This window comes from Taeniopygia guttata, chromosome 5, assembly GCF_048771995.1.
Source record: "Taeniopygia guttata chromosome 5, bTaeGut7.mat, whole genome shotgun sequence".
Classification (NCBI taxonomy): Eukaryota; Metazoa; Chordata; class Aves; order Passeriformes; family Estrildidae; genus Taeniopygia; species Taeniopygia guttata.
Window position 1 is genome coordinate 45,633,954 of NC_133030.1, and position 19,895 is coordinate 45,653,848.

At 35.5% G+C, this 19,895-nt stretch overlaps 1 long non-coding RNA gene across 5 annotated transcripts in view; it reads left to right on the top strand.

The window, feature by feature from the left end:
• Positions 1 to 550: 550 nt before the first annotated feature.
• The window catches only part of LOC140684319 (uncharacterized), a 73,565-nt gene continuing 54,220 nt past the window's right edge, over positions 551 to 19,895 (top strand). For 4 of the 5 annotated variants that reach the window (XR_012056448.1, XR_012056446.1, XR_012056444.1 and 1 more), the window contains exons 1-4: positions 551 to 646; positions 2,212 to 2,367; positions 2,752 to 2,817; positions 4,416 to 4,521. This is a non-coding gene — a long non-coding RNA (uncharacterized lncRNA). The remainder of the gene's footprint in view (positions 647 to 2,211; positions 2,368 to 2,751; positions 2,818 to 4,415; positions 4,522 to 19,895) is intronic. The other variant, XR_012056445.1, reaches the window with a different exon arrangement.

Below are 19,895 nucleotides of genomic sequence, written 5' to 3' on the forward strand. Positions count from 1 at the left end.
CATCCTGTCATTAGTTGCCTGGGGGAAAAGGCTGACCTCCATCTTGCTACATCCTAATTTTTTTTTTTTCTCTGCAGAAGAAATGCCATTCTAAACCCCTAACTTTTCTTCTATAAAAATAAATCTAATATTTTTATTTAAAATGTTTCTTTTGTCTCATTTTAACAATGCTATTATTTATAAATCTGTTGGCATATTTATTAATAAAGTAACAAAATCATGTGGTAATCTAAACTGGAGACAAGAAATATTTAACACTTCAATCTCATTGATTTCAGGTGATGTTTGGAACCTTTCTATCTTCATGGATCTAAATTTTCTTCTATCTATAATAAATCCAGATTTCCATTTAAGATCAGCCACTCATAACCTTAACAGAACAAAATAGGGACCTAAAAGAGACACTAAGATACTTCTCAGAAAATATCATACAAGTTTGTCCTTTTCTATTCATTTGAATGAAGAGTGTTTGTTCAGCTTCTTGACACCAACATCAATTGGCAGATCAAGAAGTAGTTATTAAACTATTTAGATTCTTTTTTCTTTCTCTAGGGTTCACTGAGGTCATTGAACAAAAGCCATTTGCTGAGTGAATTTCAGACGACATTGAGTCAGCTGTGTAAAAATTATTTCATTGCAAATGGAGGTAAAGTAACACTGGGTCAAATTTTATACTGCATCACTGAATTAGCAATATTCCTAAAAACTCTTAAGCATATTAGTTTTATGTTATTACTTGTTGTAGATTTGGTCATTTCCCCTGCTTTTTATCCAAACACCAGTACTAATGAAGGACTTGGAGCTCCTTTATTCTTTTAACTTAGTGGATATTACTTTTCTGAAAACACAGTTTTCAGATACGGTAGCAGTTCAGACAAAAGATACAATCACATTATTGTAACTAATAAGGCAAAAGTCATTTGCATCCAAGGTTTCTGGAGAAGTATATTTACATATCCTTTAGTATGAAAGCTGACTTGACATTTTTCAACAGAATGAATTACCTGTTAACACAGTTCTACAACAGAAATTACTCATGCTACCAAAGAGCCTGATATAAAGTGAGGTATAACTGCACCCAATCAGGTATTTTCTAATTTTGAAATCTGCTAGCCAGGACTACAATGGAAGTTTTTTGTAAAGTTTCTGCCCACTAGGAGATTTCAACCAGTTTTCAAGATGTCACAGTATTTGTTGGAGGAAGCTGAATGTGTAGTGCTTTGGATTATTCTCACCTGTATGGAGACATAGAGCTAGAAGAGAATTTACAGGTAGATATGAAAAGAGCCACTCTTAAGCCACCCATCTGCACAAGGAGGCTTTCTTTACCTGCTGAGTGTCATTCAATTATTAAGCAATATTTTCTGCAACACCAAAAGATTTTTAATTGAAGATTTTATAACAAAAATCGGCTCTTGATGGAAAGACAAGGAATCAACTTAAATTCTCTCTCTAAAACTTATCTAGATTAGGAAATAAAAATATTAGTTTTGTCCATATGAAATGCATTTAACCTGAAGTACAGAGACACTTGGAGAAAATGTGGGTTGGCATGTTTCTTTTTTTCCTTCACCTCATTGCTTTCACTCTTAAAATCTGTGACGGGGACCATATTGTTAGTTCTTTGGGTAGCACTTCATAGTATTATAAAAACTTATTGGAGAAGTGAGTGCAGAAAGTTAATATGTAATTTTTGCATGTCTGAGACTAATTTTCCTCTGGTGTTTGCCCTAAAATATGTGCAATCTATTTAATTGCATCTGATAGGAAAGATTTGAAAGAGAAAAGAATATTCTGTATTAAGGCATGTGTTTTGGTTTTAAGAGGAAGAATGGCAAAAAGCTTAGATACAGGAGTAAGAGAAAGAAGGGATAATGACTTTAGCAAACAAGCTTTCCACTAGCCAGACATGATTCCTGTTACTTGTCAAATACACCCCACTCACAAACACGATCCCTTCTCTGCTTGCATTTTCCTTGGCCTGAGATACAACTGCATCAATGAATCTAAATGGAAATTTGTGTCTCCTTTGTTCTAGGCCAGCTTTAGTCCTTTTTAGACTCACTGCACTTTTTAAGTGCTGTGCTAGTGTGGCATGTTCAACCCAGCATGATATTTGTTATATGAACCCCTCAAACTGTAAAACTTTAGGACTAGCTTCTATTTCTAGGCTGAAAACAAATTTTCTGAGTTGATAATTTTTAATTCTAGGATAGCTTTGGATAAAATGCATGTTATGCAAGTTGCTACTTACTATTGTTTTCTACCCTCACTAAAATCTGGGATCTGCAATTAGAGAAAGATCAATTCCAGATGCCCATGCATCTCCTGTCACCATTGTGAGAAACCTTTGTACAAATTCTGCTGGTAAGTCCAAACTGAAATTGAAACACTGTCTTTGCCTTAAACATGGAGTTTGTGACCTAATTAAATTCACTTTCTCATGAAAGAAAAACCGTGTTTCTGTATCTGTATTCAAAGCATTGGGTAACTTCTCCAACATCTGATGCATCTGATGCACCTTATTTTTGTTGTTGTTTGATATTTTTTTTAGACCAATTGCTCTATTTAATTGCCTCATCAATTCCTGACTAGTTTCCTGGTTTTAGCCAACTGCACTTCATTGGAATGGCAGCTAAGGCTATTCTGATCTAGCCAAAGTTAATTTTGTGTGACTCTTTTACTAATTGTTTAGGAAATTCTGCGGATAATACAAACAGATCTAATTATTCTTGTATGATTTTCCTTCAGTATAGGCTGTGAATGTGTAAAGTCTTCTAGAGCTATGATCTCCATCTCTAGCAACAATCATTTAAGGTAATCATGGCAAAGACTTGATTGTACACATTTAGTGGAAGCTGGGTCCTTGGTTCAGACTGTGAGCCATTCCATTATTTCCAGGTTAAAGCCTTTAGGACAAAACAAAGAAAAAATGTTTTTTTATATGTTTGTAAAAGCCCTTATTGATTTTTCTAAGCAGTAGTATGATGCACATTCAAGTTGGGACCAGAGAGAGATAGTTGTTGGGGTGTGTTTTAAGTTTCCCCCACTTATGGTTGCTCCCTCTCCCCATCTTTATGTTAAATGGTCCTGCCTCCCTTCTTCTCCTCCCCCCTCCGTCTGCCAGTCATCCCTCCCTCTACCCAATTGGTTCATTTATGCTGAGTCACTCCCCTGACCCTTCCCCAGGGCCTGTCCGTTACTCTGAGGCCCCTCCCTTTCACCTAGAAAGTTCTACCCAGGGCCTCGGGTGATAGGCTGGTCCCCGGGGTCCCCTCCCTCCCTCTCACTCCATTGGATGTTTCCCCTGCTTGTCACCTCAGTTGCCACCCCCAGTTTTTATCTCATTGGTTGACTGTTGTTCCCTCCCGTTGTTACCTCCCCCATATAAAAGGCCATGCACACAGTGCTCGGGGCCTTTTGGGGCACATCTCCCTTCGAGCCAAGGTCATCTCCTCAGACCTCCAATAAACTCGGAATGCTGATACCCCCTAAAGGACAACTCCTCGCTTTTGTCATTGTCGTCACGCGCCTCCCCCTGTCTGGCGGCTTCGGGCCCACAGGCCATAGTTCTTCACCACAGCGGCATGTGAACGTGACCCTTGCTGCTTGCAGTGCCAAAGGTACTGGGCTGCTGGAGACTTTGGGAAGGCACCGTGACAGATAGTGGCAGCAAATAATTTAAAAATCAGTACTTTAAAAGGAAAACAGCCTATTCCTTTGATTTTTCAAAAGTATTGTGATATTTTTAAGTATAGGCCAGTTTCCACTCTATGATGGGACATTTTAAAAAGCAACTTCCTCAAGCTTTTGTGCTCAAAAATATTTTATTATTTGTAAAATCAAGCCAAGTGTGTTGGCTGTTTATTTCTCCAAATATTTATATTCCAGTAATTTGTATACAACCATATTAAAATTTTATTCTGCAGTTTATAAACTGATACAAATCATCCTGTGAAATTAGACCGTAAGTATGTGAATCACCAAATTAAAAACATTTTTAAATGTTATTTGCATTTGGAAGCAAATATTAATTTGCTACTTTTTCTATTTTTCTATAAATATTGAATTACTACATCACTTTTACATCTGAAAAACCTTAAAAAGAAAGGTTTGTCTTCACTAGTTCCTTATGTTACATGTCATTTTATACATATGATCAAAAGCTATCATTTTGATATTCATAACCAGGTAAGCCATACAACTCATACAAGGCATCCATTTTCCCAGAAGAGGAAATTTCATGAAAAAAAAAAATCAGAATTATGCAATAAGGTCCCTAAATTATAGACTTATAGAATCATAGAATCATTAAGGGTGGAAAAGACCTCCAAGTCCATTGAGTTAAAATTTTGACTGATCAACTAAACCAGAGCACTAAGTGCCATGTTTACTTTTTCCTGGAACACTTTTAGGGAAGGTGATTCCACTACTTCCTTGGGCAGCCTGTTCCAATGGCTGACAGCTCTTTCAGTGAAGAAATTCCTCCTGAACCCTGCATCTCTACTGGCACAGCTTGAGGTATGTCTTCTTATCTTTTAGAAAACAAAATAATCTTCAAATATCTAGCAAAATGCAGAGCTTACCTGTAGACATTTGTAGGGGAAAAAAATATGAAATACGTGTAAACATCAGGGCTTACCTAACATGAAAATTACTGCTTCAGATATATCTTGTAGGGTCCCTCTTGGTACGCTATAAAGTCTCCTTAGAGCCTTCTCTTCTCCAGGCTCAACAAATCCATCCTTTTCAGCCTGTCTGCATAGTAGAGGTGCTCCAGCTCTCTGATTATCTGTGTCTCTTCTCTGGACCCACCCTAACAACTTAGTGTTCTTAAGCTGGGGAGCCCCAGAGTTTAAAGCATCACTCCAGGTGGGGTCACACAGAATGGAGTAGAGGGGAAGAATCACCCCATTTCACCTGCTGGCCACCCTGCTTTTAATGCAGCCCAGGATATGTTTGGCTTTCTGGGCTGTGAAAGAAACAGCTCATGTTCAGCTGCTCATCAACCAGTGTCCCAAGCCCATCTTCTCAGGGCTTCTCTCAATCCATTCTCTGCCCAGTCTGTATCTGTGTCTGGGATACCCCCAGCCCAGCTGCAGGACCTTGCACTTGTTGAACTTTGTGAGGTTTGCATGGTCCCACTTCTCAAGACTGTCAAGGTCCCACTGGATGGCACCGCTTCCCTCTAGTGTGTAAACTGTTCCATAAATTTTCCATTGACCAGGGCCCCCAGGTCCCTTTCTACAGCACTGCTCTCCACCCTCTTATTTTCCCCAGTCTATACACACCACCAAGGTTGCCCTATTCCAGGTGCAGAATCCAGCACTTACCCTTGTTAAGCTTCATAAGGTTGGTGATTTCCCAGACCTCTAATTTTTAAAGGTGTCTCTTCAGGGCCCCTCTGCCCTGAAGGGTGTCAGCACGTCCTCCCAATTTACCATTGTCATCAAACTTTCCATGAAGATCTCCTGGCATTTTTTCTGACTTCCTCTTTGTTGGTATGCTCCAAGCTTCTGAGCTTGGAGGCTGGGTTCCTGGATATATCAGCCAACTTTCTTGGCAACTATTCAAGTAGATTCCAAAGGCCAAAATGTGACTTTTTGAAGTCCAGGGTAGTGAGATTGCTGTTGGGCCCTTTTCATTGCTGCAAGAATATCAAATTCCATGATTTCATGGTCACTGCAGCCCAGGCTGCCATTGAATGTCACATTCCCCACTAGCTCCTACTTGTTGCTGAGAACAAGGTCCAGCATAGCACCTCCTCTCTGGATCCTCTGTGACTTGGAGAAGGAAGTTATCATCAACATATTCTAGGAATGTCTGGGATTGCTTATGCCCTGCTCTGTTTTCCCTCCAATAGAGATTGGCACATATGTTTGGTAAGCTATAATCTTCATTAATTTATGTTGTACATACATTTACATGTCTACATTTTACATAAATAGCTGGACCTTATACATATATATATATATATATATATATATATATATGTATGTATCTCATGCAGTTTTTTGCAAAATCAGGACAGCAGGACAGTTCTGTCATGCCTTGGGAGATAGGATTGACTTGCAAGAATATGTTTCTTAGTGGAAAGTGTTCTGCTGACATTCTTTGAGCTAAATCTTCCCTTCCTCTCTCTTAAATTTACCCTGGTTCTACCTGTCTGAAGTTCCAGTCAACAGAAACATGCCAGTAGATTGGTCTGTGGTTTGGAATCTAGTTTCTATATTTATCACCTGAGAAATTATGTAATTAGAGTTTGTAGCTTGAAAAAGGAAGTTGTAAATTTTAATGTCCATAGAGCACTATGTGGTTATTATGTAGAGGGAGATGGCTTCTTCAAAGAAAAAAGAATTTTTTTTTCATTTTGGTTCTAATCAAAGTGGAGACATTTCCATGAATAACTCAATAATTCCTCTTTTTAAAAAATCATACTCCTTTTCTTGTTCAAGTGGTAGCTTTTCAGATAATGATTAGCTGGCATACATTTGTAACTCCTGAGTTAGAAAATAGCTTTTTTTAAGTTATGTAGGGAAATAAAACTTGACATGGAATTGAGTCATCTAGATTACATGGAGACATTGCAATTATGAAAAGCTGCAGTGGACTGGTCAACACACTCTTGGCAAATTCAAGAATGAAGTCAGACAGTTTAGCCCCAACCTGCTCCACAGTTTCTAAGTTTCCTTTCCCTGCAGTCTTCCCTTTAGGAGAGGACCATAAGGCATTGATCTTAATTTGTGTTTTGGTCTCTTTAATCAAGTTTCTGTGGCTGCAGGAAATTACTTTCTTGAAGCAGTCAGTCCGGTCACAGTGGAAGGATTTACATAAGAGTCAGCAACAAGCTTGAATGGTTTCCACTCTGTATTGGGGCAGCTTGTTAATTCTCTTTCTCCATCCACTTATTTCTATTTCTCCAGCTCTCTGAATATTTTTCATGTGTCTAAATTTCACTTTAGGTTCATCTTGCGCAGAAAGACTTTTCTCCTCAAATCTATGTGTATAAAGAAAGCAATAGGTAAAGCTAGAGCCAAAATTAATCCTTTAACTCTTCTGCTGGAAAAATATAAAAAAGCTAAGTTCACTTAAAATTGTACCTTAATAATATATATAAATATTGGACAAAAATTTGATAGTTGCCTGGGTTCAGCTGAGAGTTTTCTTTGGTGAATCATAATCAGATATCTTCAGTCATACTGAAAAGATTATTCCACTACAGAGAGAGGCATTTAGTCACCTGGGACTGATGAATCTTGATGATAATATAAAAGTTTTAGGGAAAGGAGAGAGAGCCTTATATTGGAAATTAGGTTGTTATCAGCACAGGTATGAGATGAAGAGTTTTTCATTTATCATTAGAACAATTCATAATATAAATTATTAGTTTTATGAGCAACCCATGATTGTTCTTAGTCTTCTGTGGGAGCAAATTTTTACTGGTAATTACCTTCACTTTTGTAATAGAGTTCTATTTCATTTAATCTATTTGCCTTTTCTAAAAACAAATATCACTATTGTTAGGAAAAGAAGAAATAGTCTTTCTTGAGCCACTTAAAAACAAAATCAGTTCTAAAAATCACATTGACAGAATTGGCCTAAAAGCCTGATGTGCCTGATTGCTGTTCAGAGTAATTATCTTTTTATTCTGTGACACTTTTCTTACCTCACTTCATTGAGAAATTGTGAAAAACATGGAAGTTTTATACATCCTATACAATCTGAAGATGATGGGACTGTCCCCAGGTCTTAGCCTGGTCATGTGGACAAGTAAAATGAGCTTATATTCACCTGTTTTGCCCTACATGCTCTCTTTTTTCACAAGTGTTGTCGTTTTTGTCCTTCTTTCAGCAATCTAGTTTAAAGCTTTTCTTTATCCCTCACACTACCCCACATGTTGAAGATGTTCTTTGAGGCGAAGGATCTACCTTATCTCTTTACCTTCAAATCAATACCCGAACAAAATCGTCCCCAAACTTAGTTAAATTCACATTTTATGTTTCAAGTCAAACCGAGAGGTATCAGAGCATCATATTTTGGCAATTGCTGAGGAAGTTTTGCTCTCTTTTTAAAAAAAATAAATATGACAAATAAACTTATGAACAAGAGTGTTATGATTTTGTCACTTTTATATTAAATTTTATGACATTGAGTCCACTAAGACTCTTTACCTCCTTTTTTTGCTTAAATGTTATGACTACCTGAATAATTAGCAATAGAAATTGCCATTCCAGTTCTGATATTTCATCTGTAAGAGGAATACAATAACTCATAGTCTTGAGACTATCTATTCAAATGCTCACCTAATTAGTTTTTCTTTTGTAGAGATTTTTATTTTTAGCTTAGCATATTTATAACTCTCACTTAAAACTGATTCAGAAACACTTTAATGTGTGAGAAAGAGTTAATAGGGATTTTCTTATGGTTGTTTTTGTCTACAGCAAAGAATTCTTCTGCCCATCTTTTGCACTTCTCTTGACCAGTCTGTCAAAGCCATATTGATATATATTGTTCATTCTCCCTAAGAATCCCCAGAATATTCTGTTTCATTCCACTGAGTTACTTCTTTTGTCTTATATTCACTTTTCTTCAAGAACCTAAAGACAAACTGCAGTCAAATTATCTTTCTTATTGCTTGTGCTGAGACCATCACTCTGATCTTTATATTGTTTTCACTGAATTCCCTTCCCCATCATGTCAAATTCAAGCTCTGAGGGTCTCTTTGAGCTTCCAGCATCACCCAGCACCATTTATGCCTGCCTTTGTCCCATTTTAGTACCTTTTCCATAGAATTAATATGCCACATTTAGTGACACTTGGACACCATCCTCTTATCACAGAATCACAGAATGATCTAGGTAGGAAAAGAGCTTTTGAGATCATAAAGTCCATGACCTAACCTACACTTCCCCATCAACTAAAACATGGCACTGAGTGCCATATCCAATCTTTTTTTAAACACATCCAGGGACAGTGACTATACAACCTCCCTTGGCAGATTATTCCAGTGCCCAATCACTCCTCCAGTGAAGATTTTTTTTTTTCTGACATCTAACCTAAACTTCCTCTGGCACAGCTTAAAGCTGTGTCCTCTAGCTCTGACAGTGGTTGCCTGGGAGAAGAGACCGACCCCACCTGATTACAACCACAGTTCAGGTAGTTGTAGAGAGTGATAAAGTCCCCTGAGCCTCCTTTTTTCCAGGCTAAACAACCGCAGCTACCTCAGCTGTTCTTCACAGGGCTTGAGTTCCTAGCCCTTCACCACCCTGCCCTCCTATCCTCCAACAGATTGGCACATGCTCCCAGCTTGATGTCACCTGCAAATTTACTGATCGTGGACTCAATTCCCTCATTCAAATCATCAATGAATATATTGAACAGGATTGGCCTCAGCACAGAGCCCTGAGGGACACCACTGGTGACTGTCCCCAGCTGGATGCAGCACTGTTCACCACCACTCTCTGGGCCGGCCATCCAGCCAGTCCCTAACCCAGCACAGAGTGCTCCTGTCCAAGCCGTGGGCTGCAGCTTTTCCAGCAGCGTGCTGTGGGACACAGTGTCGGAGACCTTGCTGGAGTCTAGGTAGATAATATCCACAGCCTTTCCTGCATCCACCGAGCAGATCATCTTAGGAATCTTATGGAAAGATCCCTATGAGACATCAGTGTTTCATACTTCTGAAACCATACACTAATTTTGCTTTCCTTTTAAATGAAGAAGTCCTTCTAGAGGACCATATCTCCACAGATTGTGGAGTGAAACCTGTGTATAGATATTACACTTTATCAAAACAGAAAACATCCCAGTCACACATTGCTTCACTTATTTGTGAATGTTTGCCCCTCATGTGGAAACCAAATTTTTTTCTCCTTGGAGAAAAATAGGTCTGGGAAGAACTTACATGGTTGGTTCCATTTGAAAGACTGTTATTTTCTGGTAAATTTTCAAAGTACTATATAATTTCTGGGGAGGACATCAAGCATATAGCAAAATGCCTCTAAGTCAGGTTTAACTATTTTTTGTGCTTTTATGGTGCTTTCCCTTCTCTGGGAATTCTCCCTACTTCAGTAAACTGAAAGAGTTTCCTAAGTACAGAATTTTAAGTATTTACCAGACATGACTGGTCTTGGAGTTATCCTACTGGCTTTTAGCAGAAGGCTTGTCCTGTTCCATGTTTATTGTCCTTATAATTGGGGGACATATACATGTATTAATCTATTAGAAAACAGAAAGAAATGTTTTTTTCCATTAACTTTTGAAAGAAATACTTGTAAAATTAGCATAAAATGTCAAAGATATTAAAAAATGGCAAAATTATATTCTTTGTTTCCACAGATAAATGGTCATTACTGAAGTAGAGTGTAAGTCTGGGGTTTGCAGAGAAAAAAAAAGGAGAAATGACTGGCAAAAGAAAAAAAAAGAAAGAAAAGTGTAAAGACAAAGTTCATGTTCAGTAATAGAAGACAGAAATAGCTGGTCTTTCTAATGAAGCAGGTTATATAATTTATTCTAGTTTTCAAATCAGAGTAATGACACAGGTTTGGCAACATGGTCACCTTACACTAACTTATTGATCTACCAGAAAATGAAAATATTCTAATGCTACTGGCAGCTCTTTTGACACTGCAGTCATCTGGCTTGGCATCATTTGCAATATAAAGTCTATTCATATGGAGATTTTAAAGTTTGTAAGATTTTGGATGTGTGCAAAATTCTACATATTTCTGTGAAAAACCTTCTAGCCAGTTTTTACTTTCACTAGCACTTAATATTTCCTTATGTCACCAGGTTTCTTTGAAATAGAGCTAAGAAAGTTTGTGCAGCTTTGTTTCTGTCTTTATATAGAAGTTGTAAAAGATTTTGTTTCTGAATATCTTCTTAAGGGTTTAATAAGAATATTTGATAATGTAAAATATATTAAACAGAAGTTATGTGAGCCCAGCTGTAAAGATTAAGCCAGAAAAACTGAGTTTGGAATTCAAAATAGTGAGCTTTTCAGCATATGTTTCAACATCTCATAACTTATTACTTACAGAACAGTTCACCTCACTCTGTTCCCATCATAAAGATGGTTATAAAATGAAAATATATAAATCATTTATCTTTCAAATTTCCACAGAGGTAAACCTTCAGACATCTGGCATTTATGGTTTGACTTTCAGTTTCAAAGCACATCTCTTCATGAAATGTACTCAGTGGTGACTTTTTTTTTATTCTTACGTGTACAAGTACATATACATTTTTTACAATTTTTTTTTTTGCAGTAAGCTATCTTTCTCTAAGCAAAGCTGCAAAGGTGCTTTCTATTGATTGTGTAAATCATGAACCAAGAAAAGAAAGAGATATCTAAATAAGGAAAATAATCCTACCCATTTCTCAGCAAACACATTGATTAATTTAGTTTGACTTTTTAGCGCACATATCTTCCCTATTTTCATAACTGACAATACCTTTGTCAGTTATAAAATTGCACACCAAAAAATAAAGACAACACCCAGCACTAATAGCTATTGGAGAAACACTGCTGGAAGCAATTTGCAAGGAAATGTCAAGTAGCTCAGAGGAAAAAATGGAGTCTTGACTATTTGCATCATATTAGGGAAAAAAGGGGTATAGTCTATTACTGTGAGCAGCACAACTTAAATTTTACTTACTCTCAAGAGATACTTGAGAAAATGTTTTGCCTGTAGAAATTATTCTTTACATCGTTTAAAGAATAAAAATTCAATGATAGCACTATGTCAAATATTTTCTTGATTTTGGAAATTCTTTAGATTTTTTTTTTCTTATTCAACTAGTAGGACAATCCTAACTCTCTTGTATAATAATGAAACAATGAAGCTAAAGAACAGAGAAATATCATCACTGAATTTTTTCAGCTTTTACTAAATATTTACTTTTGATTCTCTGTGACAAAGAGCAGCTAAAAATAATATATACCTTAAAAGTAATAATAAATATGTATTTTTTACCAACAAATAAAATAATACATTTTCTGAGCATTTCTACTGAATTTTCAGATAACAGTGTAACTGAAAACAACTCAGAAAATAGGATAGTCTCTCTACTCTTGGATACTTTCCCTATTTTGTAATATTTATTATTATGATGTTTCCTTTCTATTTTATACATTCACTTCTATTTTATAGATTCACTTCTCTTAACTTTTGCCCATTCTTTCAGTGTTCTAAAATGTAACCACTTTTCAGGTGGTCAACCCTTTTAACCCTGAGCCAGTTGTAGTAAAAGATAAGAGTAAGGAGGAAAGAATATGGAAACTGGGATTTCTACTTTTTTGGGTGAGGTAGAATCGGTGCTTACACATTGTAAAAATTTTAGTATCACTCAGCAGGTGACCTGCTCCTGGGCTGCTAATGCTTGTGATGTTTTGGTGTACGTTTCTCATGTTCTCCTGTCCAAGCCCATGCTGTTTTTCCTTGAAACAGCCTATATCTGTATATAAGCAACTTGGTGAGGTGTTCCTTGAGCTACCTTTCTGAGAACAATATTTCCTTCTTTTTTAATACCAAATACACTGCAGAGGATCTGTGTAGGTATTAGCAGATTGGTCCATGACACATTTACCTAGTATGTTATCGCCTCAAGTGCTGTCAGTGAAGCCGATGCCCATATGACCTAGAACAAAGCATTTGTCTTTAAAGCTGTCATGGTGAAGGCTGTCTCTGCTGCACATCATGCAATTCTCATAGCCATTTAATAATACTGCAAGCGTATATATTTTCTTCATTTAGAAAATTATATAAATATAGGTGACATTCCTCATTGGCTTTGTTCTTGACTCACAATCTGGAAAAAAAATGCCTATGCTTACTTGCACCTATAATATTCTTTACTGTAAAATCTCACATCACCTAGCTTATAATTTCTCTGATTCACATTAGAGCAGCTGAATGCAAAGCAAATAACTAGTTGAAATGCTCCATCTTTTTTTCTGGTCTCAGATGGTATACTAGTCCATTCAGGTGGTATAGAATAATTTTTTGTGGTGAATGAAAACCAACATAGTGATAAAGACAATATATTACCGTTATTACATAGTTTGTGATGAGGAAAGAAATCTATACCCTCTGCCAATAGAATGTGTCCTTGTTTTATGGAGGTGAATGACTCCTGTCTTTATATTTGTAGCAAAAGTTCTATTTTGTCTTTGATACAACACTGTCATATACACTGTGCAGCTCACACAAGTAGGTCATTAACTTAATGTGCAGCAAATTCTTGCTGGCAGCTATTGATTTTTAAAGCATACTATAGCAACTTATACCAGCAGAAGATAATTTTGAGCTGAAAATAATCTGAGAGTGATGGACTTCCACTGCATACTGAGGTATCACATTGCTGATAGTCGGGAAGCAGAAATGAAAATGAGATTTTTAAACAAAAAAAAATAAGCATAGTCTTTTATTTGTATTTCCATTTATTACATTAAGTTTATCTGAAGTGCAAAAATTATGATTCTTTGAATATGCAGCTAACATCTAATGTGAAATTTTTCTAGCATGAATGGTTGGGTTTTGTCTGTGTATTTTTGGGGGGTTTTCTTCTCTCAATTTCTAGCAAAATGGTTTAATATCTTATAACTATGAAATTACTTGGTCCTGGTCTCCTTTTTACATTCATCATACACTGGATTGCTCCAAGGAGTATGCTTCCTAGAGATTTGTATAATCCATTTTTGAATCATGCAAACAAGTGGAAGTTTCAGCAATTTTCAAGTAGATAATTGTGGAATGTTCCTCGACATCTTGCCATTGATCTCGAGCCATATAAAAGTGCATCTCATGCCAATGAGTTCATAATTTCATTGAGTTTTTCTTTTCACTGTTCAGGCAAAAACTGTATTTAGAATTAATTTTTTCCTTAAGATGTCACTTTGTATCAAGGCTAATGTTAATACATCAGTAAAGTTTCTGGCAATGGGTAAATATCCAAACTTTTGCCAACATGCATTCAAATTTAAAAACTTGCTTTGTCATAATTCTCACAGGCTGTCAGATTAAAAATCGCTGGAATTAAAGTCAGCTAAAGACAGGTTTTGAAAGGGATGAAGTTGCCTCCAATGACTGCAAGGTAGAGCATTCAGGCCAAAACAGACTTCAATTATAGTGTCTGTTGAAGAATAAATATTTAATCCTAGTAAATGTGTCAGATAGGAGTTCGTATAGGGTCTCTAAAGACAACTGAAAGGATTTGCGACTCAACCCCCGCCCAAAAAAAAAAAACAAAAACACCCCAAACATAAAACTCCAAACAAACAAACAACCTAAGAACATTTTAAATTCCAGAAAATGTATTCTTTCCTTCATTTATGTAATTCAGTTTCAAGCAGGTCACATAAGAAGTTATGTTTTCCAAAGGCTTGCTTCTATCTTTGTCAGTTGAATGTCCTCAGTTGTTAAAATTAAGAGATCTAAGCAATTCTGCTTGTTTCAGAATGCTTTGTCTATTCACAAATAATACAGTCTTAGAGTTGATACTTGAAACTTTTTGGACCAAAGAAATAAATTGGACTACATAACAAAAAGTTGCAAAAGCTATCAATGAGTCAACAATGTGATATTATTAGTAGGGCCTGTTCTGCCTCATCTGTAAGCATTTGTAACAGCTGCACTTTTGTAAAAGAAGGAAATGTTTTGACAATTAGGGTAAGCAAATTGCAAAAGGAAATATGGTGCTAAGTTACCAACATAGTCCCTAAATAAAACATGCTATTTCTAATGTAGTCCTAATGCTGTTCAGCCTTCCATCAGCAGAGATCTCTGGATAGCCATAGGCAAGCATCAAATATACAGTAGTTTATAATGGTAATTCATACAGTGATAAAGCAAAAAAATAACAGTGCACTGAAAAAAGACACAAACTGAAATTTGCCTCTAGGCAAAACCTTGTTTTCCATAAACAAATTAACGTGCAGAATTTACTTCATTGACTTATGGAGCGTTTAGTTACATATTTCTTTTCTTATTTTCTTGACTTTTCTATATGATTTAGAATCAGATACTGGTCTATCTTGTGCAAATAGTCAGGAATGTGAGTAATGGACCTTAATGTATGCTGAAGTATTAATGACATTTGCAGTGCCAGAAATGTTTCTCATGTTCAGAAGGAAAACAAACTGATGTGAATATACTAAATATATTGCAGAAAGGCAAATCTTTTTATATTATTTACAGTAGTTGTGGTTGGAAGAATCCTGCTAATAGTGGCCTATAATGTAAGCCATATAACATTTAAAGAAGTTTTGTTACACTAAGGGAAACTAGTTAAATGGATGCTTTTATTTCTGTTTTCTTGTTATTTGAATGAGTGAGGTTATCCTCTTTTGCAGTTGGTTTGTAGGTTGGTTTTGATTTTTATTTTTTTATTTTCTTTTTTAAATTAATTTCTGACCAAACTGGTGAGAAATGTTTGAAGATACCAGTAATTTGTTGGCAAACATGTTGTTATTCAGCTTTCTATGAATTTTCTGCAGGTTTATGGTTGACTTTTCTATCAAAGTGATGAATTGAATCTGGGCATTTATTTTGTAAAACTGAGTCTTCCAAAGATAGAGATCAAAGAAAATAAGGTTGCAGCCAGTGGGGAAAAAAAGATGCACTGACAAATGCATTAATGCTTTCTCTGAGATGAATGAGAATGAATGATGAGTGCTCTTTGATATAGCTGTGGCTATGCTAGTCAATGACTTTTAACTTCCTGTCCTGTTCTGCACCACTCCTTAAACTGACATTTCTACTGTGGACAATCTCACCTCTCTGATCACACACTCCTGTTGGGACAGTTGTAGAGCTCATTATATGGAAAGTTTTAAGATTACTAAGGAGAAAGGATGATTATAATTGCATCTCTTTTCTCTGCCCACAGCAACAATGATCAAATTCTAGTGGCTTGTAACGATACAGGATGAATGTGCATAAGATGTTCAGATTTAAGTGGTAAAATCTGTTGAGTTTTTGGGATTTAAGATTACTTGAATCTGAATATTTTAGGGACAATTATACTTGGTATAGAAGATATTACAACTATATTTCTCACAGACATTGAATTTTTGGCAATGAAAACATGCCACAGAAAATTATATTTTTAAAGACTTTTGTGTTTATCAAATAACAGAAATAGGAAGGACTTCCTGATTTAGAATTGCTCTATGGATCACAGCTGGGATTTTCAGCTTAGCTTGAATAAACCCTTATTCAGCAACAAGAGTTTGAATATTAGAAATAAGAGCTTGCATTTCCAGAGGGCTGTTTTGTCAATCACATTGGAAAAATAATTGACGGACATAAGGAGGAAAATTGTGCTAATAAAAGATCTTCGGAAAAAACCTCATGCTACAATCATGTTGCAAAAATATGCCTTGTTATGCCATTTGTATGAACAGAGAGTGATTAATAGCTTCAAAGGAACTGCAATGAAACTACTTGAAGTATTGAATCCTCCTGTAAAGACTTTTCATCTTGCTTTCTGAACAGCTTCTGGGTAGTGCTCATCTGAGATCAGAATTTCAATGCTCCTTGATGCATTATCTTCTATTTCCTCCATACAATCTAATTCAGCAACATTTACTGATTATTATCTAGTTACCTTTTCAATTATATATGAATCACTGTTTTTACCTGAAATTTTACTTGGACATAAATATATTAAATTCAGTTAGTGCATATGAGATGTGTTTCTACCTCCATGAGGTTCAGGCCTCTCCATTCTTCAGAAGTAATGTTTGTGGTCTTATACTCCCAAGTAAGAATAATCAGGTATTATGGACCAAAGAAATCAGCAGGCTTTTTTTAAATCCCCATGTATCACAAAATTTTGGTAGCATCAAAGTCTCCCTAAAAATTATGATCCAGATTAATTAATGAGCATATGTTAATAATTATAGTTGGATTTTGTTTATTTTGAAAATAAGATGTGAAGATAGGGTATGAAATTTCATATTTTTCTAATGACTTGAGATCTCAACTTGAATCTCCATGTGGATTTCATCAAACAGGCTTTAGCAGCACTTACATATTTCCCCTTTTAGTAACTGTTTTATATTAAGCCTGAAGGAAGCTGAGGATGATTTTTCCTGTAATTTATGATATTTGTGTCTATTTGCAACAGTTGTAAAAATACTGTGTAAACAGAAACATCATAAAACACTCATTAAAAAAGTCTTCTAAAACCAGAAAAAGAACAGATTTTCCATGCCAGTATTTGGTACAAACATGAATTACCCCCCAGATATGACAGCATTCAGCTTTGTTGCTTTTTAATACTGTTTTATAATGGATTGATGACATTAAAATAAAAAGAAAGTAAAAGCTATATAAAAGGAAATTTGATGTCATGATATTTCCTGATTATGGGAAAGAGAGACGTAAAATTAATGGGGCTAATCTATGACAGAGGCTATGCAAACTCCTTTGGAATGGTTGATTTCACCAGCCATGTTGTTTCTTACAACTGAGGAGTGTTTTACTTACAGACAGAGACCCTCTCAAAAAAGCAAATACTGTTACAAGGGAATCTCTGAACAACTTTTATCAATAATTATTTTTTCACAGGGCTAAGCCTTTTGCTGTTTATTTTGTCTTCACTGTTGAAAAACTTCACCGAGTACTAAGTTTTATTAATTTCCTCTTTCTTCCACTGCCATAGTCAAAATTTTCTATATATAACACTGCAAAAGGCTATTAGGAAGTGATACTCTGAGAATTAAGCTTTATCCATTTGTACTCTTTTTTAAGAATGACCTCTTTGTATTCTAGCAAAAGGACAAGAGCATAGTTCAATTCAACAAGCACTAATAAAATGTAACTAAATTATCTGACAAGAGAAAGAGAGAGAGTAAAGAGGGAAGGAGCAAGAAAGAAGAAAAAAGGAAAAAACCACCCTGTATAATATACTCTAGATGAAAGAAAAAGAAGATGATGGAATAGGTAGAAGACAGTGAGGAATAAAGATAAACACATTCCTTGATTTAAATAATTAAAAATAAGAGGATTTGGAAACTCCAGGAATTGTAAAATGAGTCACCTACTGAACAGTAATATGTTAGAAATATATTATTGGATTTCTTTAATTACTCTGAATATTTGGTGTCTTATTTGTCTCCAAGTTAATGTTAAGGTTATTTTTATTTGTTTATCTTGCCATTCTTGGAATCTTTATTTTATTGAAAAAGCTCCTTCTATTCCTATGTGAAACTGCAGATCCTCTGATAAAATCAAATCCCTAGATTAACCTGATGAGGGTTTCTCAACAAAGGGATCTAAGCATGGCTTTGTAGCAGCTCCAGTGTAAAGATGTTCAAAACAAAAATTACTGTTTTCTTAACCAGTTTGCAAATGGGTTTATTCCTTTATTCAGCTTTGGCAGAAGTACTATGGTTGACAGAGTTCAGGTTCATATGTTCAGACAGATTTCTATTTTAATAAGTAATTTTGGTCACTGAAAACCTATTCAACCCCTGTACACATGTACAAGTTGGGCTTCCATCACATGAATATATGGGTTTTATTCTATGTTTGAGTTGTTCTCATTATAATAGTGGTTGTCTCCTGCCATCTCATTTCTCTTGTTCTATTAGTATGAATGTCATATTTTTATGGAATGACCTTTTCTGAATCTATTCCTACATCACTGGTGAAATTTAACAAACAGTGCCTATTTTATGTTTGAAAGATAGACTTGAAATTTATGCTAAGGAGAATAAAATTGCTTTAATTTTTAAATTTTTTTCTTAAGCAACTTTACAAATAAAGCTACTTTGTACATAGACGGCAGAATAAAATATGTAAAGTAGCAGCATAGTTAATAACAATAGTGACATATTTCAATGAAGAAAAGTCCATTTTTAAAAAATATTGGAGCAAGGTGAGGAAAAATGTCAGTGCTATTTTTGAAAGTGACAATACCTACACCCGAGGTCATCTTTTGCTTTTGCAGATAGTTATAACCTTTATTTTTTAATAGCAATTTGAGTCACTGAAATGACTTAAGTTGTTTGCAATCAGTGTTTTGTGGTCTTGAAAGATGTAAGAGAATTCATAGTTCCAGGGTTAGAACCAGGGTTTGGAAGAACTGGAATTAGGTTTCATATTTCTAGAGGCAGAATATTTCAAGATTTTAGAACACTGGACCATTAAGTGAAGCAAATAATAGATTTGTATGAGCTTTTTCACAGCAGAATAAGTTTCCTTCACTAATGTTACATTATTCAAATGTGGAATTTCCTTGGTTTAACTTTAAATCGTGGACATGGAAACAAAGATTACTTGGAGACCCTTCATCGAGATGTGTATGAGAATTACTCAGAAAAAAGTAATTCCTTTCCAGCTCTTGTGAACAGTACTGAAAAAGGCTTATGACCCTCTTTCAACTCCTGCAAAACATGCTCAAGTCATGGAATTTGCAGGCTACCAAATTGAAAAGAAATTAAATATAGATACCAAAAAATTAATTCAGCAGCCACTGTCATAACCAGAAATTTTCCCTGGTTGCATATTTGTTGCTATTGCACATTGGTACCGTATTTGTAAGTCTGCTAGACTGTTTTTTTATATACAGTGTCAATGCTTACAAGCCTGTCACACTCTGAGGTGTAAATTTATAAGACTAAATCTCAAGAGAAGTGTAACAAAAGTATTCCACGCCAGAAATGCATCTAGCTGGATTCTCTACCAGTTCTCTACTCTCCCTCATCTGAAAAAAAAAAAACATTCCAAAACCCTCAGAGTGAGCAATTATAGACATGTCCTCCTAACACCTATTAAATAGCATTTGAATTATGAACAGAAGTGTGTGTATACTTTTCTCCATTTTTTTACATTATGCAATTATGTTATTTTTCTGTAAGCATTTTCATTATCCCACACGATATCTAAACC